Source organism: Scyliorhinus canicula, chromosome 2, assembly GCF_902713615.1.
Source record: "Scyliorhinus canicula chromosome 2, sScyCan1.1, whole genome shotgun sequence".
In the NCBI taxonomy this organism is placed as follows: Eukaryota; Metazoa; Chordata; class Chondrichthyes; order Carcharhiniformes; family Scyliorhinidae; genus Scyliorhinus; species Scyliorhinus canicula.
Genome location: NC_052147.1, coordinates 269601613 through 269628621, shown reverse-complemented (window position 1 = coordinate 269628621; position 27009 = coordinate 269601613). Strand labels below are relative to the sequence as shown.

Below are 27009 nucleotides of genomic sequence, written 5' to 3'. Positions count from 1 at the left end.
TGGATGACCACAACGCTAAACTGAAGTGAGAAACTGCTGTGTGCTCTGCTTCACCGAAACATGGCTCACTCGGCCACACCAGACTGTGCCATCCAACCCAAATGTTTTTCAATCCACCGAATGGACCGCACAAAGGCTTCAGACAAGTCGAAAGGCGGGGGTGTTTGCCTCCTGATCAACACCTCCTGGTACTCGGATGTGGTGTCCCTCGCATGCCATTGCTCCCCAGACCCAGAATACCTAACCGTGAACCCTTCTACGTCCCACATGAATTCACCTCTGCACTCATCACAGCAGTCTACATCCCACCCCAGGCGGAAGTGAATAAAGCACTTGACGAACTACATTCCACCATCAACAACCAAGAAACAAATCACTCCGAAGCCCTGACAATTGTGGCTGGAGACTTCAACCAGGCCAACCTCAGGAAGGTCCCACCCAAATTCCATCAACATATCTCCTGCTCCACCAGAGGTGCAAACACCCTGGACCAGTGCTACACGAGCATCAAAGGTGCCTACTGCTCCATTCCCGGACCTCACTTTGGCAAATCCGACAACAAGTCGGTATTCCTAATTCCTGCTTACAAACAGCAACTCAAGCGTGCTGAGCCAGTCAAGAAAACCGTGCAGTGCTGGTCCGAGGAATCTGAGGACATCTTCCACGACTGCTTGGAGACTGTGAACTGGTCCATATTCAAGGCCGCGGCAGTACGCAACCACCGTCACAGACTTCATCAGTAAGTGTGTCGAGGACTGTGTACCAAAGAACACAATATGGGTATTCCCCAATCAGAAACCCTGGCTCAACCAAAAGGTTCACTCCCTGCTGAAGTTCCGGACAGAGGCGTTCAAGCCTGACGACCCTGACCTATATAATAAATCCAGGTACGATGTACGGAAAGCCATCAGGAATGCCAAAAGACAATACCGCATCAAACTCGAGTCCCAGGCCAATGACGCAAACCCACGACGACTATGGCAGGGCTTTCACAAGATCACAGGCTATAAAGCAAGGCCAGGCGGAATACCTGGGGCTGGAGCATCCCTACGCGATGATCTGAACAAGTCCTATGCCCGCTTTGAGCAGTCAGCCAATGTATCAGTGCCAACAGCCCTGGATCACACATACCCGCTATTACAACCTCAGAGGTAAGAGCTGCCTTCTTGAAAGTGAATCCACGGAAAGCGACGGGTCCCGATGGAGTCCCTGGGTGAGCACTCAGAGCCTGCGCAGACCAGCTGCCGAGTGTATTCACAGATATCTTCACCACATTACTCCTCCGCTCCGAGGTCCCTACCTGCTTCAAGAAGACCACCATAATACCAGTACCAAAGAAGAACAAGGTAGCCTGTCTCAACGACTACTGACCAGTGGCCCTGACGTTTGTGATCATGAAATGCTTCGAGCTGCTAATCATGAGACGGATCACTGCCAGCCTTCCAGACGGCCTCGCTCCACTGCCGTTTCCTATCACCGCAACCGGTCCACAGCAGACGCTATCTCACTGGCTCTACAATCAATACTCGAACACCTCGACAACAACGACACCTATGTGAGAATGCTGTTCATAGACTACAGCTCTGCCTTCAACACCATCATCCCAACAAGACTAATAACCAAACTCTGCAATCTTGGACTTGACCCCTCCCTGTGCAGCTGGATCCTTGACTTCCTCACCAACAGACCGCAATCTGTCAGGATAGGCAACAGCACTTCCTCCACAATAGCCCTCAACACCGGGGCCCCGCAAGGATGTGTGCTCAGTCCTCTACTGTACTCCCGATACACGCATGACTGCGTGACATGGTGTAACTCCAATTCAGTCTATATGTAGTTGGCCGTATCTCAAACAATGACAAATCAGACTACAGTAGGGAGATAAATCACACGGTTGCATGGTGTACCGAAAACAACCTCTCCCGAAATGTTGGAAAGACCAAGGAACTGATCATCTACTTCAGGATGTGTAGTACGACTCACACTCCCATTTGCATCAATGGCTCTGAAGTGGAGATGGTCGATAGTTTTAAGTTCCTGGGGGTCACCATCACCAACAGTCTGTCCTGGTCCACTCACATTGATGCAACAGTCAAGAAACCACAACAACGTCTCTGGCATGTCTGCATCGACTCTCACAAACTTCTACAGATGTGAGACAGAGAGCATCCTATCCGGCTGCATCACAGCTTGGTATGGCAACTTCTCGGTCCAAGATCGCAAGAAACTGCAGAGTGTGGTGAACTCAGCCCAACGCATCACACAAGCTTGCCACCCCCACATTGATTCTGTCTACACCTCCCGCTGCCTCAGGAAGGCAGACAGAATTAGCAGAGATCCCTCCCTCAGGCAGAAGGTACAGAAGTCTGAAGACTCGCACATCCAGACATAGGAACAGCTTCTTCCCCACAGCTACAAGACTCCTCAACGACTCCCCCTCGGACTGATCTGTTCCCTGTAAGAACAGTATTCATGATGCCCTATGCTGCTCTTCCTCATGTATTTGCTTTGTTTGGCCCCTTGTTCCGCACTGTAACCAATCCCTGTTTGTCAATGCACCACTGTAAATGTTCTCTGTTGATTATTCTTTTGTCTTCTATGTACGTACTGTTTACGTTCCCTTGGCCGCAGAAAAATACTTTTCACTATACTTTGGTACATATGACAATGAATCAAATCAAATCAAATCAAATTAAAGAGAGTTACTTTCAGATCAATCCTTTGACGGGAGATTCGAGTTATTTGCACCCAGAAATGGCAAATGGTCCTTTTTCAGAGGCAGATGAATGAAAATGAAATGAAATGGGACCATTGCTTATTTCAAACTTGTTTCTTCATATTTCAGATTCTCACATTCTCGATTTCTTTCTTCTACACCTGAAGAACTACGGCTAAGACCACTTTAATATTGTGCAAAATTTGCCAAAGGTACGGTTCAAATATAAAATCGATTTCAATATTTATCCTGGCGCTGCAGGATTATAAAGAATGAATTTTCCTCCAGCAGTTTAATTCTCGGATGACTGTATTATCACTGACATGCTGTCAGGCAGGAATACCTCACCAAATGTTATTGTCAATCTGCCACATTAATTCGATATTTTCCAACATCAAGAAATTTATCTTCAACAACTGACCACAGGCCACAGTTTGGGAACAATCTTCGGCCACATGCTGATCACACTGGACAGGCTGATCTCCATGGCGGTGTTCTTGATTACAGTAGGGCTGCAGATGGGACCATTATCATATGGTCAAGGTCACATTGTACAGATGCCACTGTTTGCAGATTGCTACACAAAGATCAGTGGGGATTATATTGGATCCAAGGATTTGCCGTCACTTCTGACAGTTGGCCCTGTCTCACAGGTTGCCAATAGCGCATCGTCTATGTACTAAACCCACTGCTGGTGTCGTTTCTCTCAAATTGCTATTACCAGATCTGCATATTATGATGAAAGTGCGGTGGTACAGACTACATAAACAGAGTCATAGAAGGATCCACTTATTTGATTTGTGTTGATTATGACGGTACAAAGTTGATGCATCTGTTACATGTTTTATCTTCTGCTGGCCCCAGCAGCGTAATCAGCATTTATTCATTTGTAAACATCCTTTGAGAAATAAAATGTGTTTGCCAATTCCTAGCTTGTCAAAGTGAAGGGTGACTGCACCGGTAAATGGGGGGAGAAAATCCTTCCCTCTTGCTCCTTCTGGCTGTCTCTCTTCAACACCAGCTGTAATGCAGAACTTTTATTACTCTTATCTTAATAATGTTTTTGAACTCGAACTAGATAGATTCCTCTCAGCCAAAACAACTTGTATTCACATCGAGTCATTAACGATACAGAGGGAGGCCATTCAATCAATTGAGACCATGCTGGATTTCCATGGAGCAATCCGTTCCTTTCACCTCGCTCTGCAAACGTGTTTCCTTCAAGAACTTATTCAATTGTCCTTTGCAATCATTGATGGTCTCTGAGCACATCACCCTTGCGCAGTGAGTTAAAGATCATTACAAAGAATGGTCTCCCTCACATTGTACCCAAAAACTTAAAATCTGTGTCCCACAGTTCTTGTACTCTTGGATAGTGGGAACAGTTTTTCCTTGTCTACCTTATCCAAATCTGCGCTAATGTAACACCTTTAATGTGGTAAAATGGCACAAGACTCTTCACATAAGCATAATCAAACAAAAATTGACACCATGATCAGAGAAGGCAAAGCCACCAATGGTGGGGCGAAGAAAGATGAATGCTGAGGGTGTTAGACTTGGAGGAAAGCAGAGTTCTTGGAAGATAGTGATGGAGTGTCCCGCGGAGATGCAAATGCACACAGACCCAAACACGCATGCACATAAACACACACAAGCACACACATGCAAACATAAACACAGGCACAGATTTATGCACAATTGCAAACAGCATTTGCACAGCACAGTAGCAATTGCAACGCAGTCCTTTGACTTGGGTTTGGCAAAAATGTCACTGTTAAACCTACAGGAATGACACTGGAAATGGCTGCTCAAGCGACGTTCTTAGCTGATACATCAGGCCTGCCAGAGGAAAATGGAGCTCTGTCTTTTGAAGGTGTGTCAGACGCCCTCCAGGAACTTGATATGCTCCACTCATCTCAAAAAGCATCTATCTGAATCACACATCACAGTTCACATGAATGTTAAGTCAAAAGCATTTTGCATTGACATAACAACTACAGACTCGAGTGCTCTTTTCAATGTTGTATAAAGGGATGTATGACAACCGACAATATCAGCCACGGCTCAGGGGAAACATTCTCATCTCTGATTCAAAATCTAGGCTGACACTCCAGTGAACTAGTGAGGGAGTGCTGCAATATCAGAGGTGCCATCCTTCAATAATAATAATAGTCTTTATTGTCACAAGTAGGCTTACATTAACACTGCAATGAAGTTACTGTGAAAAGCCCCGAGTAGCCACATTCCGGAGTCTGTTCGGGTACACAGAGGGAGAATTCAGAATGTCCAAAGACAGCACGTCTTTCGGGACTTGTGGGAGGAAACTGGACCACCCGGAGGAATCCCACGCAGACACGGGGAGAACGTGCAGACTCCGCACAGACAGTGACCCAAGCCGGGAATCGAACCCGGGTCCCTGGCACTGTGAAGCCAGGTTCAGGCGAGATGCTGATCCAGGGCTTTGCTTGTCCTCCCAGAAGAATATTAAAAAGCCCCATGGCAATTTGGGGAGGTAGTGGCACTGAGGTATTGTCACTAATACCAGGGGAACCCTCAGGGGAACCCTCAGGAGAACCCTCAGGGGACCCGGGTTCAAATCCTACCATGGCAGATGGTGAAATTTGAATTCAATAAATATATGGAATCAAAAGTCTGGTTATGACCATGGAACCAGGGTTCAACATTGTAAAATTCCTTTTGGTTCACTGATGTCCTTGAGGGAAGGAAATCTGCTGTCCTTACCGACATATGACTCCAGACTCCGAGCAATGTGGCTGATTCTTAAATGCCCCTTGGAAATTACCTCAGTTCAGAGGGAATTTGGGGTGGGCACTAACTGCAGGCCCAGCCAGCGGTTCCCACGTCCCATGAATGAATTAGAAAAATATATTTTGAAGAAGAACAGGAAAGTTGTTCTTCAACCAACCACATAAAGTGCTCTTCGTGGAATCTTGGTTGCCCATAGTTCTGCAACTCTCACTGTCGGTATCTGACCCAGCAGAAGCTTTGCATAAAACCATGTTCGGAGAAAGTATGTATAAAACTAACAAAAATGTAATCACTGAAAGGTGGAGGAGTTTTTGTAAGAGCGGCCATTTCTCATTACAATATTGTCTTTATTTTTCTAAAATAAGATATTACAGAGGGGGCAGCCTGGGGGGGGGGGGGGGGGGGGAGAACAACCATATGATCTATGGCACTAAGTTCCCAGTGAGCAGTCAGTTGCATGGTTGCCAGTGGTTTTCCATGCCTGGACACCCGACCCCATGGTCCACCTCCTGACCACCCCCCTGCCCTGGCAGAAGCTCCATGGCCAGCAGCACAACTATCAGTACACCATAATGATAACGACGATGGACACTTTCCGTACCCCTCTCTTCTCTCCCTCATTCGCTATGGCGCCTGTTTCTCAGATTTTCAAACCACAAGTTGAACACACCGTTGGTAATTCCTCCCGCCGGAGGTGGAACATCGCGGAGACCCAGGGGAATACCGGGTCAGGCACTGAAATGCTATGTGGACGGCGTTAACTGTAAGTGCGGAGTCGAATACATTAACTTCACTGTCAAGGCACCAGAGCATGGCATTCTGGCGCCGGCCACGATTTCAACCTCATGACCAATTGTCTTTCCCAAGTCTGCCGTTGGCCGACGGAGAATCTCGTCCCGGATTCTTGACTGGGGGCGGGTTGGGAAAGGACTTGATCTTGACGCTGAGACCAATTCTTGAGTATGCTCCCGCGAAGATGTCAAGCATGGCTTGGAGATTCTCTTCTGAGAGAGTGGAGATGGCGATGTCACCTGCACACTGAAGTTCCAGCAGCAATGTTAATATTAAATTTGTTAATATTTTTCAAGGCTTCATGAAGGCCCCACCTTCTCAACCTTGCCTCTCATCTGAAGTGTGGTGATCCTCAGGTTAAACCACTACCAGTCAGCTCTCCCTCTCAAAGGGGAAAGTAGCTTATGGTCATCTGGGACTCTGGCAACTTTACCGTACGTGACATTTATTCAAGTATTAGGACATGACAGGAACTAATAATAACAATATGAGGAAAGCAATGGAATGTCTTCTCAGTCAGCAGATAGATAGAAATTGGCCTTTCTCCTGACTTCCACCTTACACTGCTGCCAATTTGACCATCTGGTGATGATCTTCATCTGAAGTATTCAGTCATGCGCTGCCTCTTGCACGCCAGCTTCTCAGCACTGGGTAGCGAGCTTCCATTTCAAGGCACGTTAAGGGTGGAGAGGTCCAGATGGCCACTGCCAACATTCACCCAATTAAATCAAATGATGAGACGAGGTACATCAGTCGCTGCTCGTCTATGTCCAAAGGATAAACCATTTCAAAGCAATTCAGTGTGTGTGAAGTACTTGAAACTATGCTTTATTCTGACTCTCAAACAATACAAGTCTCAGTACCACAGAAGAGTGATGTTGGACTCGAAACATTAACTCAGTGTCTCTACAGAAGCTGCCAGAGCGGCCTAGTTTTTTCAGCATTTTCTGTTTTTCTCTCAGCTCCACTTTGTTCATTGTACAAGGAGCATCAACCTCTTCTGGTCAGGTTTAACTTTGACCGAAACAATATTATCTAAACTGAATTAATTTTTCTGTATCTTTTAACTGGATAATTTTCACCTTTCAGTCCTCTCAGGAATTAAAGCCCAGGGGCTGACTTTAGGATCCTCATTACTAAATATATCCAGTGGACAATGGATGCCCCTTGGGTGTCCTAGAGCAGTTTACCAGATCTGAGGCCACTGCAATGTTAAGTACCCAAAAAAGGAAGAAAGGTAAAGAAGGAAAGAACAGCATTTATACACTTGGTTGGACTCTCCGTTTGGGAGACTGGGCGGGATTCTCCGTTGCCCAACGCCGATTTAGTAATCGGCGATCAGGTGGAGAAGCTCTGTTGACAACCAAATCGGGGGCGGCGTCTGTTTTCGGATGCTCTGCTCCCTCAAAAATGACGTAATCGCTGAGTACGCCTCATGCCATTGGGATGGCCTCAGGATGCAACCTGAGGCCCTCCCCCAATGCACCGCCCACGATGGGTCGAATTCCCGATGGCGTGGAACACGTGCACTCACAGTTTTCGTGGACCTTGCCTGGCGGCTGCAGACTATATCCAGGTGGGGGCAGCTGTTCCGCTGGCTGGAGAGGCTTTGGCGGGGGGCTGGGTGGTCTGGGGGGGGGGGGGGGGGCCCAGGGGTGGCAACGGGGGATATGGGGGGGGGGCATATCTGGCAGGCCGGGTCCGTGCGTGGCAGGTGCCATGTTGGGTAGCGTGACCGCCGCAGGTCACCGCCGCGCATATACGCGGCCATGGACCCGGCCATTCTCCATCCATATCTGTAGGTGAAGCTGTGAGCCACTCACTGGGTGGAGCAGCGGTGCAGGTGCCGCCGACTTTTTGTTCGTAAGACAAGACACATGCTCCGGGCGTAGCCTCAAAATCAAAGAATCCAGCCCTAAGTTCTTCCGCCTGACGTGAATTGTGTGGAATTCATGCAGTTACAATTCAGGACCGTCTGCTGCCCAAGCGGTTCCCGGTCCCACTGGTCAGATCCACTGGGGCCGAGATTCACGTTAAAGAGCCTGACAAGCTGCAGTTGCTTGTAACCGCTCCACTCAGCACAGGCTGTCATTCCGGCTGCACAGAGACCCCCCCCACTGTCCCCCACCACGATTCTGGGTGTCTGAGATTGACGTAATGCTGGATGCCATTGAGGAAAACAGGGTTACCCGTCTGAACCTTGGAATGAGCCAGAGTCATAAAGGTTCAGGGCGCCCATCACTTTGATCGCCATCAAGAGTGGGTGTCCTCCTCCATACCCCTGCAGTGCTATATACCCCACCATCTGGCACAGGTGGTGCAAGGTCTCCCTAGTTAGCTGGACTTGTCGTCAACACGCAGTCTGGCAGCTTGATAGAATCGTAGAGTCATAGAATAGAGTAGGCCTGAGTGCGTGCTCTTCCAGCGTGTCAGTGCAGACTCGATGGGCTGAACAGCCTCCTTATGCACTGTAGAACATAGAACATAGAACATTACAGTGCAGTACGGGCTCTTCGGCCATCGATTATGTTCTATGTTCTACAGTGCATAAGGAGGCCATCGTGTCTGCACTGACACGCTGGAAGAGCACGCACTCAGGCCTACTCCTCCACCCTATCCCCGTAACGCCACCTAACCTTTGCACATTGAGAGGCAATTTAAGGGGCTTCTCGAAGTTCAGGCGCCCACATTATAAACGTAGCCTGATGCAGCGCCTCGTTGGTACCTGCTCGTCGGCTGTTGGACAGCTGATACTTGAGCCTCACTGGCTGACTCCTGCTCTTCTGGGGCAGGCTGCTCTTGTGCAGGATCCTCCCCGTTCTGGTCCTGGCCTTTTAGCCTCTGTGCAACCACCATGGCAGCAGTGGCCAGGTAGATAGCGAGCATAGCTGGCTGTAGTAGAAATTCCATGTCACTGAGAGCCTGGTGCATGTCCTACCGATGGGGGTCAACGATGGATGTATGCGTTTGCTGGGACCTCAGCTGAAGTGTTAGGTGGAGCCTGGGTTTAACACACAGGTTGCGACAGGGAGCTGGCCAGGTTTCCTGGCAAGTGGCAGGGTGGATGGGTTCAGGGGCACGTTGGACAGGCAGTCCATGGAGTCAGTCCGTGGTTCTCAGGGGTAGGCTAGCTGGTTGTGCCACTGTTGAGGCTTCTGCTCTAAGTGGGACTGTGTGCCAGGGAGGGTTCCAACGGCCACGGTGCTTGTATCTTTTGTTTGGGTTGAGCTCTGTTAATCGACTGCTTCCTGTGCTGTGGGGCTGCGCTTCTGAAGAGTGCATTGAGGAGTGCCAACACCTGGTGGGTTGACTATTTAGCATGGCCACGCCCATCCCCTTGCTAATACTGCTGGCACATGGGGGTTTCCAGAGGGGAGGCATTGCCTAAGGTTCCCACAAGACCAGAAGCCCACTGAGCCTATATTGTGAGCAATCAGTAGTCTCAGCAACCAGGAGCCTGTAAGTTGCAGCTAAGGGGTGGGTATGAATGAAATAATGGGCCAGGCCACCCTGATACCGAGAGGGACACCTCAATGAACACAGAACAAACAAAAGTGCAGCACAGTCCACACACTGCCACCCCGCTACACCCTGAGACCCAGGTCGACACCCCAGCAAGGCTGAAAAGATTTGAGAGTTTTCTTAACTTCTTGCCCTGCCTCAACAGCCCCGGCGCCTGCTCCCCACTTGTAAATACTTGCACCAATTCACACTTGCGCGATTCAGCCTGAGAGGGGTGGAGCATCTGGTGTGCAGCCAGATAATCAGAGTTACATCGATGCAAATCGCGGACTTGCGTGGGTCGTCGGCGCTGGACGTGAACCTTGATACCGCTACCAGCAGGGGACCGGAGCGTCGCAACAGGATCGCCACCGGGAGCCAATCCTATTTTCTGCTCGACGCAACATTCTCCGCCCGATCGCGAATCTCGCTACCAGCATGGGGCAGCAGAGAATCCCATCTTTCACAACCACAGGATGTCCAAACATGCATTACTGCTAATGAAATTACTTTGAAGTGTGGTTACTCTCCCACTGTGGGAACTGTGGCAGCCAGTTTACAATCAGCACACCTCCACAAACAGCAGGGTCCTAAAAGCGTTAGCGAGGAAATTGTGGAGGCATTGGTGGTGGCCTTTCAGAAATCATTAGAGGCAGGAAGGGTCCCAGAGGACTGGAAAGTAGCTAATGTAACAACACTGTTTAAGAAGGGAGGTAGGCAGAAGACGGGAAATTATATGCCGGTTAGCCTGACTTCGATTATTGGTAAGATTTTAGAGTCTGTTATTAAAGATGAGATCGTAAAGTACTTGGAAGCGCATGGTAAAATAGGCTGAGTCAGCACGGCATTGTCAAGTGGAGGTCATGTCTGACAAATCTGTTGGAGTTCTTTGAGGAGCGGCATCAGCGGCTCTCAGCCGTGAACGAGCACGAAGGATTTTGGCCAATCTGTTCCTCCCACATTCTTCATTAGATCAACTTATATGTCAAATCTAATATTTCCTTTATCTCTTGTTCTTGTTCTTTGTTAACATCCTCTCTGTTATGAATCAAGTGGAAAGCAATAAATGCTTCAATTATAAATCTGTGCAGGAGCCTCCCTTGAATAACCTGCTTGCCATTGTCAAGAAGGCTACTTATTCAGCTGTCCACTCTATCATTTGCTGACTGTGCTCTTTAGGAAGTCACTAATGGTATTTCTTTAGCTCTGGGCATCAGTCGTCCCCATAGATTTCAGTTGATGCTTAGAGATTGAAGAATAACAGAATTGGGATTTCTATCGACTTAAGTACTTTTTCGTTTTCAGCTCAGAAATCAATATTGTGGTTCATGACTTCAGCTTTCTTCAAGGACAGTTTCAGTCAGACGGGTCGTGACATCCTGTCTCCAGGTCCACAGTGCTTACAATGAAAACATGTATCTCAGAGGATCTGTACAAATCAAGAGATTAACATGGCAAAAGTCTATTTCCTACTGGAGTGGACATGCGTTTGAATCTAGTTCCCCGGACTCATGCGTGACGGAGTTTCAAAAGTAATACATTAGCTGGGAAAATTTGAGATGTCTTCTTAAGACTTAAAAGTGAGTTTTTCTTTCTTATCAGCGCTCATTTTGAAATTTTCCTCTTCCAGACCATCCCCCATACAGTCCAAATATGGGCCAGAATCATCCGGCTCCGCCCCCACGGTGCTTGGTGGCACGCCATTGGCTGGTGGGGGGTTCTTCAGGTCCTCATAAGGCATTAACCATTTGTGTAGCTCGTCGGCTGCACCGCTGGGGAACCCACCGCAAGGGGTTGCCTTCGGCGGGACCAGAGATTGCACTGGAAGGAAGGGCCGCAAACTTCCACCCATGCTTTTTTAACCGTGTTTTTCCAGGTTCCCAGATTTTACTCAGAATTAAATTCCTTCTATGATACATTCACTTAGAAATCAAGTGCAGGTTAGAGAAGCTTCTCTAGGTTTACTCCGCGGATGAAAGATTATTTTATCAGTGAATGTTGTACAGGTTGGGCTGAAACCTACTGGAGTTTAGAAGAATTGGAGTTCATCTTGGATTTGATTTGATTTATTATCATGTGTACCGAGGTACAGAGAAAATTATTGTCCTGCATCCAGTCCAGACAGATCATTTTATACATGGAAAACAAAACATTGGGTATACATAAATACACAATGTAAATACATAGACACAGGCATCGAGTGAAGCATACAGGAGTGTAGGACCACTCAGTAGAGAAGATATGTGAAGAGATCTGGGGCCAGATTCTCCCATTGGGAGACTAAGTCCCGACGGCGGAGTGAAAACCGGAGTGTTTCACTCCGGCGTCGGAGGCCGCCCCTCGCCCCCTACTCTCCCACCCCCGGGGGGATAGGAGCGGTGCCGCGTCATTGCCGCGTAAATGACATCACCCACACATGCGCAGGTTGGCCGGCGCCAACCCGCTGTTGCTGTCCTCCCCGCGGGCGCCCCACAAGAAATGTCGGATGGATCTTGCAGGGCGGCGGAGGAAAGGAGTGCCACCTTCAGAGAGGCCGGCCCGCCGATCGGTGGGCATTGATCGTGGGCCAGACCCCTTTTGAGCCCCCCCCCCCCCCCCGGTGCTGCATAACCCCCCCCCCCAGCGTTCCCGCGCTGTTCCCGCCAGCAGCGACCAAGTGTGGACGGCACCGGCGGGAACTCGTCGTATTGGGCTGGTTGCTCGGCCCTTCCGTGCCGGAGAATCGCCGCTCGCCCGTTACAAACGGCAAGCGGCGATTCTCCGAGCAGCCAGCCGTAAATCTTGCCGCACCGGTTTTGGGGGCGGGGGGGGTGGGAGAATCGCGTGTGGGTGTTGGGGCGGCGTGGCGGGACTCTCTCGGCACCCCAGTGATTCTCCCCCCGGCATAGGGGGGGAGAATTGCGGCCCTGATCAGTCCATAAGAGGGTCATTTAGGAGTCTGGTAACAGCAGGGAAGATAAAAGGTAAGATACAGATAAAAACCAGCGTCCAACCGGCACCACCCCCCGATTTGGGCGTTGGAAGGGATTCCCCACCCGATCACTGATTATAATATCAGCGTCGGACAACGGAGAATCCTACTCAGGGTCTCCCAATTAAGACAGAGATGAGGAGGAATTTCTTCTCTCAGAAACTTGTTAATCTTTGGAATTCTCTACCTAGTGAAGAGTGGGACATTGAATACATTTAAAGCTGAATTAGATAGAGTTCTAATCGATAAAGGGAGTTAAAAGTTATGAGGAGCATGCAATAAGATGGGGTTATGGGCAGCACAGTAACACGGTAGCCCAATGGTTGCTTCACAGCTCCAGGGTCCCAGGTTCAATTCCTAGCTTGGGTGGTCACTGTGTGGAGTCTGCACGCTGTTCCCGTATCTGCGTGGGTTTCCTCCGCTTACTCCGGTTTCATCCCACACGTCCCGAAAGACGTGCTGTTAGGTAATTTGGACATTTTGAATTCTCCCTCTGTGTACCTGAACAGGCGCTGGAATGTGGCAACTAGGGGCTTTTCCCAGTCCTTGCCGGGGCCAGATGGCTTTGGTTGTGACAATTTACGGACCTGTTAATAGATCTATTAGTTGGTATGTACTGTCAGTCTTTTGAGATAGATCTGCTGCCAGTGGCGCTCCAGGAAGTGAATATTCACCTGATTTTGAAGGCAGGCAAAAACCTGGAGGAATCTGGCTCCTCTAGGCCAATCTCACTTTTGAATGTTGATTTGCAAATGTTGTGTAAGCTGTTGGCATGTCGGTGAGAGGGAATGCTCCTGATGATTATCCAGCGGGACCAGAATAGATTCATAAATGGTCGGTTTTCTAGCAATATAGAACATAGAAAAATACAGCACAGAACAGGCCCTTCGGCCCACGATGTTGTGCCAAACTTTTGTCCGATAATAATGTTAGGAGGCTACTGAATGTGATCCAAGTTTACCAGAAGCAGTTGCTGGATGGATTAGTAACCTCCTTGGATGCAGAGAAAGCTTTTGACAGGGTGGAGGGAAATTAATTAATTTATAAGCTGCAGAGACTTGAACTGTGTGAGGAATATGTTCAGTGGATTCAAGTGTTTTACCATAGGCAGGTCGAAGTGTAGGTCATAACCCGCGGGTGGGTCACCAACACTTGTCGGGAGGGTCGTGGAGCAATCCGTCGCAACATTCCAGCAGTGGTCCAGATGGCAGCAGAAGTGCCCAACGTCACTACTGGCATTTTATGAAGAATGGTGATCACTGCCGCCTATTAAATGAGAACGAAATGAGGCTGTGTGCAGTCTTCCAACCAGAAGTGGCAGCAGTGAGCAGGACACACGCCCTGCATGTACACTTGAAGTTAAGTGCCTACTTTGTACATGCATTTGGCATCACAGAGGAGAACTTCTTCCATTTTCTAGCTGCTGGCAGGCAAGGCAATAGAACTGGGAAGATGAATTGTTTTCTTACAAGTAAGAGACAGCCACAGACACAAATAGGCAGTGTACCTGTTGGCCAGGATCTCCCATCTGAATGTGCTGGACAGAGCTCCACAAGAGAGTCCCCGGCAGGACAGAGCAGTGCTAGTGTTAGCTCTGTGCAGAAATCCAGGGCCTCTGGCTAACAGCCTATAAGGAAGAAGCTTATCTCAGGAACAAAGCAATACAGAGATGATTTCTTGAGGTATGGTTTTGTCAATTGTGCCAATACAAATAAGGATCCAAAGCCCATGTGTATCATATGCAGGGGAAGCACTGGCAAATAAAACATAGAACATAGAACAGTACAGCACAGAACAGGCCCTTCGGCCCTCAATGTTGTGCCGAGCCATGATCACCCTACTCAAACCCACGTATCCACCCTATACCCGTAACCCAACAACCCCCCCTTAACCTTACTTTTATTAGGACACTACGGGCAATTTAGCATGGCCAATCCACCTAACCCGCACATCTTTGGACTGTGGGAGGAAACCGGAGCACCCGGAGGAAACCCACGCACACAGGGGGAGGACGTGCAGACTCCACACAGACAGTGACCCAGCCGGGAATCGAACCTAGGACCCTGGAGCTGTGAAGCATTTATGCTAACTACCATGCTACCCTGCTGCCCCTGAGAAATGAGAGGAGAAGTTTCAGATTTTGAAAGAGAAGCAGTGGGCGAAAAATTCCTTTTGAGCTTGAGACCCCTGAGTCTGTTATTAAGTTTTTGCTGACTCTAAATAAACAGAGTACGCAGCTGTACCTGACCTGTGATCCCTCAGTAAAAACAAGGCAAAAATCCATGAGACTGTCAGCATTCTTTAGTGGTGTAGCCACCTGGGGTGGCCACGTCCTGATTCCAAAATGGATGCCCGCAAAGAGTACAGGGAAAATTGGCCAGTTACATGGAAAACAAGCAGGTGCAAGGTTTCCTGTGTATTAAGATTTGCAGAACGCAGACAGAACCGAAACCAATAGCCATCTACATACTAATGAGCGATCCCCAGGAACAATTAGAAATATTGAATCAATCGGGACCAAGACAGACTCCCCGGCGCCAGTGGGAGCTAGGACAAAGGCAGGCCAATGATCAGGGAACACCTCCGGTATTGGAGAAATCGATTAGAACGATTGGGACATGGTCCAATTAATTGAGACCAAGTCCGGGGTCCACCCACAAGGGCGCAAAACCCCTGGGACCTATAAGTTAGCGTCCCCAAGTTCAGTTCGCTCTCTTGGCAGCTCTCAAAGAACTCTTGACTGTGACTCTCAGCAAGGAGAGACCTGCCTAGCAGCTGCACCAACCAAGTAAGTCTCCAGTCAACGCACGCTATGAGATAGACGCTCCTAGCTACTATTCCGTGCCAGTTTGAAGCCAGCAGATTCAGAACCGGACAAAGGCCATTGTTTCTCTGACCTGGTGAGCATATTCGAAAGTAGCAGTGATAGTTTAGTAAGTAAAGTTTATGCATGAGTAGTGATTGCCTGTGTGTATAATAAATGTGTATTGATTTGAAACTTACTAACTGGTGTATTGAGTTATTGATCAGCACTTGGCATTGAACCTCGTGGTGGTATCAGAAAGATACATGGCGACTCTAGAGCAAAGGTTATTAAAACAGAGCAATTAAAGAGAAAGCATAACGAGCAACAGTAGCATCTCCCAGAAGTATCCAATGCTGAGTAAAACAAGCATTTTGTTGCAATTGTCATTCACAATGATCCGCATACGCGAGGTTGGGTTTTCCGTTCTCATAAAAGTGAAGATGGCACAAAGGAACTGGTTGAACTCTGTAGCTGACATGTGCATTGCCCTTTCCTCCTGTGAACCTGATTGGTGTGAGATCATGAGGACCAAGCGGGGTCCCCTTTCACATTAAAGGTTAACGAATGTGGCATGTGTCCCAAAGGTCAGCGGACATGGATCGCGAAGGTCAGCCGGCGTGCATCTGAAAGGTCGGCCGGTTGGTAGAAGTGTGTCCCGGGACAAAAAGTTTGCCAAACACTGTCATAGAACTTTGGCAGCAGTGCTCATGAATGGTTTTAGATCTGAGAATCGTGGCCTCAACATCTCGATTTAAAAATTGTCATCTTTGATTTCAACTCCCTTCCATATTTCTGTAAGCTCATCTAGCCCTACAACCCTCTGAAATATCTACACTCCTCAAATTCTGGCTTCTTTGAAATGCCTGATTAGAATCCAGCAGTGGTAGCCATGTCTTCAGCTGCCGAGGTTTTGAATTCCCTCCTTAAACCCCTTTACCTTCCTGTCCTCTTTTCACCGTTTAGAACCTATATTGTTTTAATCCTGCTTATGGTTATTTGTTCTTCTATCGTGCTTATGTGGCCCAGTGTCAAACATTGTTTAACAATGCTCCCGTGACGTGCCCTGAGATGTTTTACCACATTAAAAAGGGAAGACCATGGCCTCCGATCTTTAACGAGCCCAATTTGTTTCCCGCTATGTTTTATTTATATCTTTTTACTCTTTCCTGCCCATTGTCCTAGTGGCGGCTGTTCAAATCTCTTCATTGCTCAGTCATGTGCGGTATTCTTTTCTCCAGTGGGTACCACCATCATCAATATAGTCATGAATATTTCACTTGTTCCATTTGCAGCTGATAAATTCCTCGTACAAAAAGAAAGAATTTACATTTATATCGTACCTTATCATTCACGACGAGCCTCAGAGCTGATGGGTTACTATTTGCAATGCGGTGCTTTATGTTATGTCCGTCAATGCAGAAACCAGTTGCACACAGTAAGATCCCACAGTAGTGCAAACTAACTGAAGCAAAAATTCAGGTTCGTTAGCTCGAGGGACTAACGCTGGCCTGGTACGAGAGGCCTCCGTAATTTGCTTTAGATAGGCCCATGAGATGATTTCTACCCACCCAAACAGGCAGCCAAGTCTGAGCTTAAGGTAGAGCGGCAGTAACCGCTACAGTGCAGCACTTCCTCAGCAAGGAACTGTAAGCTTAGTTGATGCACTTAAGTCACAGACTGGGGTTTGAATCCACAACTGGTCTACCTCACTCACCTGATGAAGGAACTGCGCTCCGAAAGCTAGTGATTCCCAATAAACTTTAACCTGGTGTTGTAAGACTTCTTACTGTGCTCACGGACGGAAGACATAGCAATGGAGAGAAGATGGTGCGTCAGTGGCAACTACCCCCGTTTCCAAGTATCCAACCACATTGGCACACTGACATAAAACACGACAAGAGGGAATGTCACACAGTGACATGAGAAAACATAACAACATTAAACATCAGCCCAGAACACACTCGCTTCAGATTATAAATTCTGTCAGATAAAAATGAATTATAACATATTGACTTAAGTCTGTTGGTAGCAGTAAAGCCTGCTCTATAGTGTGACGCATAGCACTGTTGGCGAGCAGTTATTTTTAAATCCACAGTGTGCAGTCGTTTCGCTGTCTGCACACAGCAGAGGCGTCACACTCCTCACCAACCTGACTCCGAGTCCCGCGACCACTTTGCTCCTCAGCTCACATCGATGGAGAAGTAGCACTGCACCTGCTTCTTAATTGGATCTGCCCACTGAAAATTGTTAAACGTTTTTCTTTAGTTCACCAACAAAAACTATGGTTGAATATATCAGCTGGTGTTAATTCTGGCTTGAGCTTGAACAAAATAAGCAACACTTGGAAACTCCTTTGCTTCGTTTAATTCGTGTTTCAAGTCGGAAGTGTGAAGTGTTTTATTTTGGTCAGATGAGCAAGGAGAGACAATAGAAAAGAAAGGGTACAATTGCAATGGTGTGTGTGCTGAGGGACCTTGGGGCAATTGTGCACACCATGACAGATGGGGATAGTGGTTAATAATGATAATACTCTTTATTGTCACAAGTAGGCTTATATTAATACTGCAATGAAGTTACTGTTTAAAAACCCCTAGTCGCCATATTCCGGCGCCTGTCAGGGTACACAGAGGGAGAATTCAGAATGTCCAATTCACATAACAGCATGTCTTTCGGGACTTATGGGAGGAAACCCACACAGACATGAGGAGAACGTGCTGGCTCCACACAGACAGTGACCCAAGCCGGGAATCAAACCTGGGACCCTGGAGCTGTGAAGCAACAGTGCTAACACTGTGCTACCGTGCTGCGTAAAATATGCATATATTTTATATATTATTCCATACTGTATATTATCCCACATAAAATTGGGCATTGAGTGCTCAAGAAAGTGCGTTATGATAAATCTGTACAAACACTGAATTGGCCTCACCATGAGTACAAAGAACAAAGAAAAGTACAGCACAGGAACAGGCCCTTCAGCCCTCCAAGCCTGTGCCAACCATGCTGCCCGTCTAAACTAAAATCTTCTACACTTCCGGGGTCCGTATCCCTCTATTCCCATCCTATTCATATATTTGACGAGATTCCCCTTAAACGTCAATATCATCACTGCTTCCACCACCTCCTCCGGCAGCGAGTTCCAGGCACCCACTACCCTCTGTGTAAAAAACTTGCCTCGTAAATCTCCTCTGAACCTTGCCCCTCACATCTTAAACCTATACCCACCAAGCAATTGACCACTGTACCCTGGAAAAATGTCTCTGACTATTCACTCATAATTTTGTCGACCTCTGTCAGGTTGCCCCTCAACCCCCTTCGTTCCAGTGAGAACGAATCAAGTTTATTCAACCTCTCCTCATAGCTAATGCCCTCCGTACCAGGCAACATCCTGGTAAATCTCTTCTGCACCCTCTCTAAAGCCTCCATGTCTTTCTGGTAGTGTGGCGACCAGAATTGAACAGTGTACTCCAAGTATGGCCTAACTAAGGTTCTATACAGCTGCAACATGACTTGGCAATTCTTATACTCAATGGCCCACCAATTAAGGCAAGTATATCGCATGCCTTATAGAACATAGAACATACAGAGCAGAAGGAGGCCATTCGGCCCATCGAGTCTGCACCAAATTACTTAAGCCCTCACTTCCACCCTATCCCCGTAACCCAATAACCCCTCCTAACCTTTTTTGGTCACTGAGGGCAATTTATCATGGCCAATCCACCTAACCTGCACATCTTTGGACTGTGGGAGGAAACCGGACCACCCGGAGGAAACCCACATAGAAAAGGGGAAAACGTGCAGGCTCCGCACAGACAGTGACCCAGCGGGGAATCAAACCTGGGACCCTGGCGCTGTGAAGCCACAGTGCTATCCACTTGTGCTACATGCTGCCTACCTGTCTACCTTCTCCACCTGTGTTGTCCCTTTCAGCGACTTGTGTACCCGTACACCTAAATCTCTCTGACTGTCAATACTCTTGAGGGTTCTACCATTCACCATGTAATTGTGTGTGTGCCTGTATTAGGGGATGTACAGCAGTACCTGTATTACAGGTTCGTCAGTAGCCCCTGCCGGCTAGCTCCGCCCACAAGGAGCCTTATAAATATGTATGAGTTCTCCTGAGCAGCCATTCTACCAGCTGCAGTTGGAGGATAAACATCTAACTGTAATAAAGCCTCTCTTGTACCCATTTGTGTCTTTAGTACAATTGATAGCGCATCAGAAGGTTCTACCATTTACTGTACATTCCCTACCAGTGTAGTGCGCTTGGCTCTTGGCATTCTACTTTGGGGAAGAGAAGTTTGAGGGGAAATTTGATTGAGTTGTTCACAATCGTAGGGTGTCAGGAAAAAATAGATAGGAAGAAGCCACTCCCATTGGTGGAAGGATCAAAATCCAAAGAACCCCGAAGCAAAGGGGAAATGAGGGGACATTTTTCACGCAGGGAGTGGTAAGGATTTGGAATGCACTGCCTCAGGGAATGATTGAGGTGGGTTCAATCATGGCTTTCAAGAGAGGATCGGATAATTTTTTTAAAATAAATTTAGACCGCCCAATTATTTTTTCTCCAATTAAGGGGCAATTTAGCGTGGCCAATCCACCTGACCTGCGCACCTTTGGGTTGTGGGGGTGAAACCCACGCAGACGTGGGGCGAATGTGCAAACTCCACACGGACAGTGACCTCCACATGAACCCAGATCTTCAGAACCACAGTCCCAGTGCTAACCACTGTGCCACATGCCGGCCAGAGGATCGGTTCATTATGTGAAGAGAAATACATTTGCAAGTTTATGGGGAAATGTGGGGAAGTGGGTCTTAGTGAGTTTCTCTTGTAGAGAACCAGCACACACACAACTGGCCGAATAGCCTTCTCCCGCTGCAACCACTCGATGATTTTATTACTCCATGGATTGTTTGACCCTTTACTTTGGCTAACCGTTACGCTGCCTCTTTAACCAGGAGGATGAGAGGAGATGCAGTTTGATCAATGATCATCCTGAGGGCTGCTGCTGTATCTTGTTAACAGTAGGTACACTTCCAGTACGCACTTGTTAGGCTTTAACCAGCTCTGTATCACAGACAAGCTGAAAGGCTTTGTGCCTTAACACGTGGAGTGTTCGCAATAAAGCGAATGAACTCATCGTGCAAATAGACGTAAACTGGTATGATATAATCAGGATTACGGAGACATGGCTGCAGGGTGACGATAGATGGGAACTGACGGTTCAGGGGCATTCAGTTATTAAGGAAGCACAGACAAAAAGTAAAAGGTGGTGGGGTTGCATTGCTGGTTAAAGAGGAACTTAATGCAATTGAGGAAGGATGCTGGCTGGGATTCTCTAAAATCGCGGCTAAGTGTTGACCCCTGTGTAAACACCGGATTGTTTCACACCGGCATCCTGCTCATTCTGGGTGCTGCCTCTCAGTGTAACAAGAGCTCATCCAGCCCAGCACAGACTCACACCACGTGCTGAGAGAATCAACTGGTTCGGACAAGGCTTAGGTCTCTAGTTTAAGTTAGCATCAATTAGACCCACAATCATCGTGTGTTAGTTAGTTAGAAGTTAGTTAATAAAATTGAGTTGAACCTTCACCAGTGTTGGAAGTGTCTGTTCATCTCTCAGGTCTACACTAGCCAACACTTCATCCAGAACCAGGGGTCACAGTCTGAGGATACGTGGTAGACCATTTAGGACAGAGTTGAGGAGACATTTCTTCTCCCAGAAACTGGTGAACCTGTGGAATTAATTACCACAGGAAGTAGTTGAGGCCAAAATATTGTGGGCGGGATTCTCCATCGCCAGATGCCAAAATAGGGAAAGGTAACTGGGGTGAGAATCGGTCATGAGGCCAAAATCATGGCAGGCACCAGGCGCCCACCAAAATACCATGCTCCGGAGCCTCAGCCGCATCATTAATGCATTCTACTGCACACGTACGGCAAATGCTGTTTTCATATCAGTAGTGTTCCTGACCTGGTATTCTCTGAGGCGTCTGCGATGCTCTGCGGGGAGGAATTACTCATGGCGAGTTTCACTTCCGGCTTCAAAAATTGGGAAACAGTCGCCATGACTGGTGAGGGTGAGAGAGGGGTTACAAAAAGTCTCCAACATTGCCATGGTGATCCGAGAGTTGTGCCTTTGGCGGACTCAGTCCAGCGCCGCCACAGTTGGTGGAGGGCCGATCCGCGGGCAGGGGGAACTTTATCGGGGGTGGGGCACTGTGGGGCGGTGGTCCGGGGTGCGCGAGCTGGGCAAGGGTGGGGGGAGGGGGGCACTATTTCACGGGCCATATCCGCGAGCGGCCTCCGCCATTTAGCATGGTGCGGCCGCTGCAGGCCGTCGCCGTGCGCATGCGTGGCCACGGATCTGGCAATTCTCCGGGCCATATCGGCGGCTGGAGCAGGGTGCTCAATGCTGCTGGATGCTAGCCACCAGTGAAACAGAGGATCGGTGGACGTTTTTGTATTATTCCTTAGAACATGGATGGAACATAGAACAGTACAGCACAGAACAGGCCCTTCGGCCCTCGATGTTGTGCCAAGCATTGTCCGAAGCCAAGATCAAGCTATCCCACTCCCTGTCATTCTGGTGTGCTCCATGTGCCGATCGAATAACCGCTTGAAAGTTCCTAAAGTGTCCGACTCCACTATCACAGCAGGCTGTCCATTCCACACCCTAACCACTCTCTGAGTAAAGAATCTACCTCGGACGTCCCTCCTATATCTCCCACCCTGAACCTTATAGTTATGCCCCCTTGTAACAGCTACATCCACCCGAGGAAATAGTCTCTGAAGGTCCACTCTATCTATCCCCCTCATCCTCTTATAAACCTATAAACCTTGTGTGGAAGTTAAGTTAACGAGTTACCAATTTAGAAGCATACTGGGAATATTGACTATATTTTAACACTGCTTTTGAGTGAAAATAAGCAGGTCAAGTAATGTAAACTAAATACTGCTTAGTATTTGTACTCAGCCTTATTATGATAAGTTGTTCTTCCGAAGGACAACAAAATGCGTACTCGAATTGTTTTTAAACCAAGGGCAAAACATTCATATTTCCTCTTGCGTATGTTCCCATACTTTATCTCTTCAAAGTTGTTTATTTCACATTATAAATATAATGGTTTTCGACTCATAACTCAGAGTGCAGTGCTTTGGCTTTGCAGCTGAAGGACTCTCCCTCCACAAATATATTTGTGTCAATAAATTTCCTTAAATTGAACCCCGAGGAATTTGTCTTTATTTTGTTTTCCACGACAAATTGGTGCAGTCATTGCAGTTTCCCTAATTTAACGAGAAGTGAACCCCGAAATGAATCTCTAAACAGGACTCTCTCAGCTGAAAGGGAGAGAGCCATCGCGCGACCCCAGCTGAAAGAGGGGTCTGCGGCTCGGCAGCCTTAATTACTGGCCAGTGACTCATGCTCGGAGAGTTACCTTAATTAATAAATTAATGATAGCTGCATGGGGAGAAAAAGGTGCCTCAGAGACTAAAATTTAAAAAAAAACAAGACTTCGAGGTTCGTGTAAGGATAAACACGGTGTGCGCTCCCTGTAGTATTTGTAAATGATTTCCACGGTTGTTGTTATTGTTATGTATATGTTCTAAAGTATTTTGCAGAAGGAACGATGAGAAATAAACTCGTCACCTCCTCACAGGTCGTCCCGAAGCCTCGGTAGAAATATGCGGAGCGAGAAAGAAGGTGAACTCCTTAAAGAGGACAGATAAGGGAGTCAAAATGAGTAAGAAAATGAAAAGAAACAATCGTAAAGCAACGGAATGAGGTAGGAAAACCTATATTTCCCACATTGGAATCTAATGAAGCTGACCCCCCTCTCGGAAAAAAAACAGGGGAGTAAAAGTAAATAGAAGATTAAGGTAAAAGCAGAACAGATGAGTTCCTGAAGAGAAAGGGAATTCAAATTTTCTGTAGCCGTGAGATAAGGCTAACGGTTAACTGTGATATTTGTGAGCTGTGAAAATCTGTGTGTTTTGTTTAACCGATTAATTTTAGTCAAAGCATGAAGTGGGTTGTATTTTTGAGCGTCTGTCTTTGTGAGTCAGAGTCAGACATTAGAGCTTAAGTGATTTTTGTTGAGATTTCTCTGATGAACGGAAACATTGGAAATTACGACCAGTTTAAAAGAAAGTGCCTTCCACAGTGCCTTTATGAATAAAAGTAATTGAATTGGCCTCACGGTAGCATGGAGGTTAGCATCAATGCTTCACAGCTCCAGGGTCCCAGGTTCGATTCCCGGCTGGGTCACTGTCTGTGTGGAGTCTGCACGTCCTCCCCGTGTGTGCGTGGGTTTCCTCCGGGTGCTCCGGTTTCCTCCCACAGTCCAAAGATGTGTGGGTTAGGTGGATTGGCCATGCTAAATTGCCCGTAGTGTAAGGTTAATGGGGGATTGTTGGGTTACGGGTATACGGGTTACGTGGGTTTAAGTGGGGTGATCATTGCTCGGCACAACATCGAGGGCCGAAGGGCCTGTTCTGTGCTGTACTGTTCTATGAATATGAATAAGTTTTTAGATTACGTGATAAGACATAAATGACATCATGCCATGTTCTCCGCCCCTTAGATGCTGCAGGAAACATTAACCATTTCAGCAGACAGTTGATCTTTCCTATATTGACCAAAGAAAAAATATACGTCCCTAAGAATAGCCAATGCCTATAAAATCAATCATTGGAAATTGACTTAAATGTGTGCTATTCATAGCCCCCTCCCAAGGGTATGTTTTGCTGCTTCTAGAATACTCTTATGGTGCATCTTTGCTTTGAAGGATGGGATCCCACCCAGCATAAATGAGGGCTGGGTTCCCAATAATGATAATCATTTGAATGAAGGAAATGAGTCTGGTTAGCAAATAGAGGGAAAGAGGCTATCAGGCAAGAGGCCAAGAAGCATTTAGCTCCCAGGAAGGATGTACCGCAACTAGCAACACCTGACCCTATTAGGCAGTCAGACACTGCAAATTAGGAGCGGTAATACATTTTATTGATAATGGAATGTTTATAGAACGGTCTCGAATACGAGCTCACCACATGCAAAATTTAATAACTTCTGAGCCTGTGCCCGATCGCTCTGTGTCTGTGTTCTATGCTGGCAGCTAAACGTTAACCCTTATAGCACCACTGTTTTAAAAAAAAAAAATTTTTAAACTGCAGGAAGTCTTACAAAAGACCCAAGGGCACAGCTATTAAAACACACTGATAGAGTCCAGATGAGAGAATATAGTGACCCATTGCACGGCTTGGTATGTTCATGAGGATGAGCACGCATACAATTTACAAACACAAAGTCACTTAGGACAGCAGACATCATGCATGTCACTCCTTTTTATTTTTCGGTGTTGTGGGATTAGGAATGTCAGTACAGTTGACCCATAGTCAGAGCGACCTTTTTAGGATGGGTTTAACTTCAGAACCTCATTTAACATTGGCTGTAAGACATCCCACTAAGGCAAAGCAAATAGGAGAAGTGATCAAAGTGGTAAAGGAAAGCCCAAGTGAAGCAAAGGAGGTGCAAACGATTGTACAGCCTGATCAAGAGGTGATTGATAAGAAGGTGCCAGATCTTTTTAAAGAATTTACTTCTGTGGGTAAAGTTGACTGATATGTATCAGGAGGAGCAGGTAATGAAGTCACAATTTTAAGAGATACGGGAGCTAGTCAATCTTTGATGGTAAGAGATGAGGAGTTATATAGTCTGGGAAGAATGTTGCCAGAAAAGGTGGTAATATGTGGAATTCAGGTTGAGAGGAGTAGTGTTGTTTTGTTTTGCAATATCCTCTCAGAAATGGGGCAGCAGGGTAGCATGGTGGTTAGCATAAATGCTTCACAGCTCCAGGGTCCCAGGTTCGATTCCCCGGCTGGGTCACTGTCTGTGTGGAGTCTGCACGTCCTCCCCCTGTGTGCGTGGGTTTCCTCCGGGTGCTCCGGTTTCCTCCCACAGTCCAAAGATGTGCAGGTTAGGTGGATTGGCCATGCTAAATTGCCCGTAGTGTCCTAATAAAAGTAAGGTTAAGGGGGGGTTGTTGGGTTACGGGTATAGGGTGGATACGTGGGTTTGAGTAGGGTGATCATGGCTCGGCACAACATTGAGGGCCGAAGGGCCTGTTCTGTGCTGTACTGTTCTATGTTCTATGTTCCATTATATAATGTAATGTTGGAAAGTCCAGCGAAGAGTGGAAAAGTGGTAGTAGGAGTAATGGAGAAATTATCTTGTCCAGGAATACAGGAATACCAATGGGTATTAAGAGTGACAGGGGAACTAATTTCACTAGCAAATTGACCAAAGCCCTAACAGAAGCCATGGGATTTGTTTGGAAATTGCATATGCCATATCAGCCACAATCCTCAGGAATGGTGGAAAGGCGGATGGAATAATTAAAACTGCAGTTACAAAAGTGTGTCAACAAAATGGGCTGCAATGGCCAGATGCCATACCCATAGTAATATATGCCCTGCAAAATCAGAGAAATCGTAATACGGATTTACCATAGAATTTACCATAGAATTTACAGTGCAGAAGGAGGCCATTCGGCCCATCGAGACTGCACCGGCTCTTGGAATGAGCGTCCTACCCGAGATCAATACCTCCTCCCTATCCCCATAACCCAGTAACCCCACCCAACATTAAGGGCAATTTTGGACACTAAGGGCAATTTATCATGGCCAATCCACCTAACCTGCACATCTTTGGACTGTGGGAGGAAACTGGAGCACCCGGAGGAAACCCACGCACACACGGGGAGGATGTGCAGACTCCGCACAGACAGTGACCCAAGCCGGAATCGAACCTGGGACCCTGGAGCTGTGAAGCATTTGTGCTATCCACAATGCTACCGTACTGCCCTGTATGAAATAGTAATGGAACATTCCATGACAATTGGAACTAAACCCCCAGTGACTCCAGCGGCAGTAGCCATAATATGGTCAAATGAGGCATCAGTCAAACATGCCCAGGTCATGTGTGAAACCGCTGAGAAAAAACAAGAAGAAAAACATGAAAAGGTGCAAAAGGCAAAAGGCTCAGATGCATCCAAAAGAGGGAAATACACACCCTTTAAACCTGGAGATCAAGTGGTATGTGAAAACACTAAACAAAGGTTCTTTTTCTTCTAGGTGGAATGGACCCTACCAAGTGCTGCTAACAACCCGAACAGCCGTTAAAGTAAAAGAAAAGCCAGATTGGATCCACGCAGCCCGTCTAAACTACGTCATACGGAACTTTGAGAGTACTAGCGAAACGCTAACCCGAAGAGAATGATGGCGTTGATGTTTTTATATTATCATATTAATCCAACATCATGTAGAGGGTAGACAGCATACTAACACCCATGTCTCACTCATACGCAGAGAGGGTAAATAAATTCAGTTGTTGGATTTGTACACAAATTCCCAGATGCTTGGAGGAGGGCTTCCCTGTGCGACCTATGCTATT

General features: G+C 47.3%; 1 long non-coding RNA gene across 1 annotated transcript; it reads left to right on the top strand.

The window, feature by feature from the left end:
* The first annotated feature begins 23254 nt into the window (after positions 1-23254).
* On the top strand, positions 23255-26740 carry LOC119962457. The gene is made up of 2 exons (XR_005459882.1): positions 23255-23344; positions 26691-26740. It is a non-coding gene; the product is annotated as an uncharacterized LOC119962457 (long non-coding RNA).
* The last annotated feature ends 269 nt before the right edge of the window (positions 26741-27009 follow it).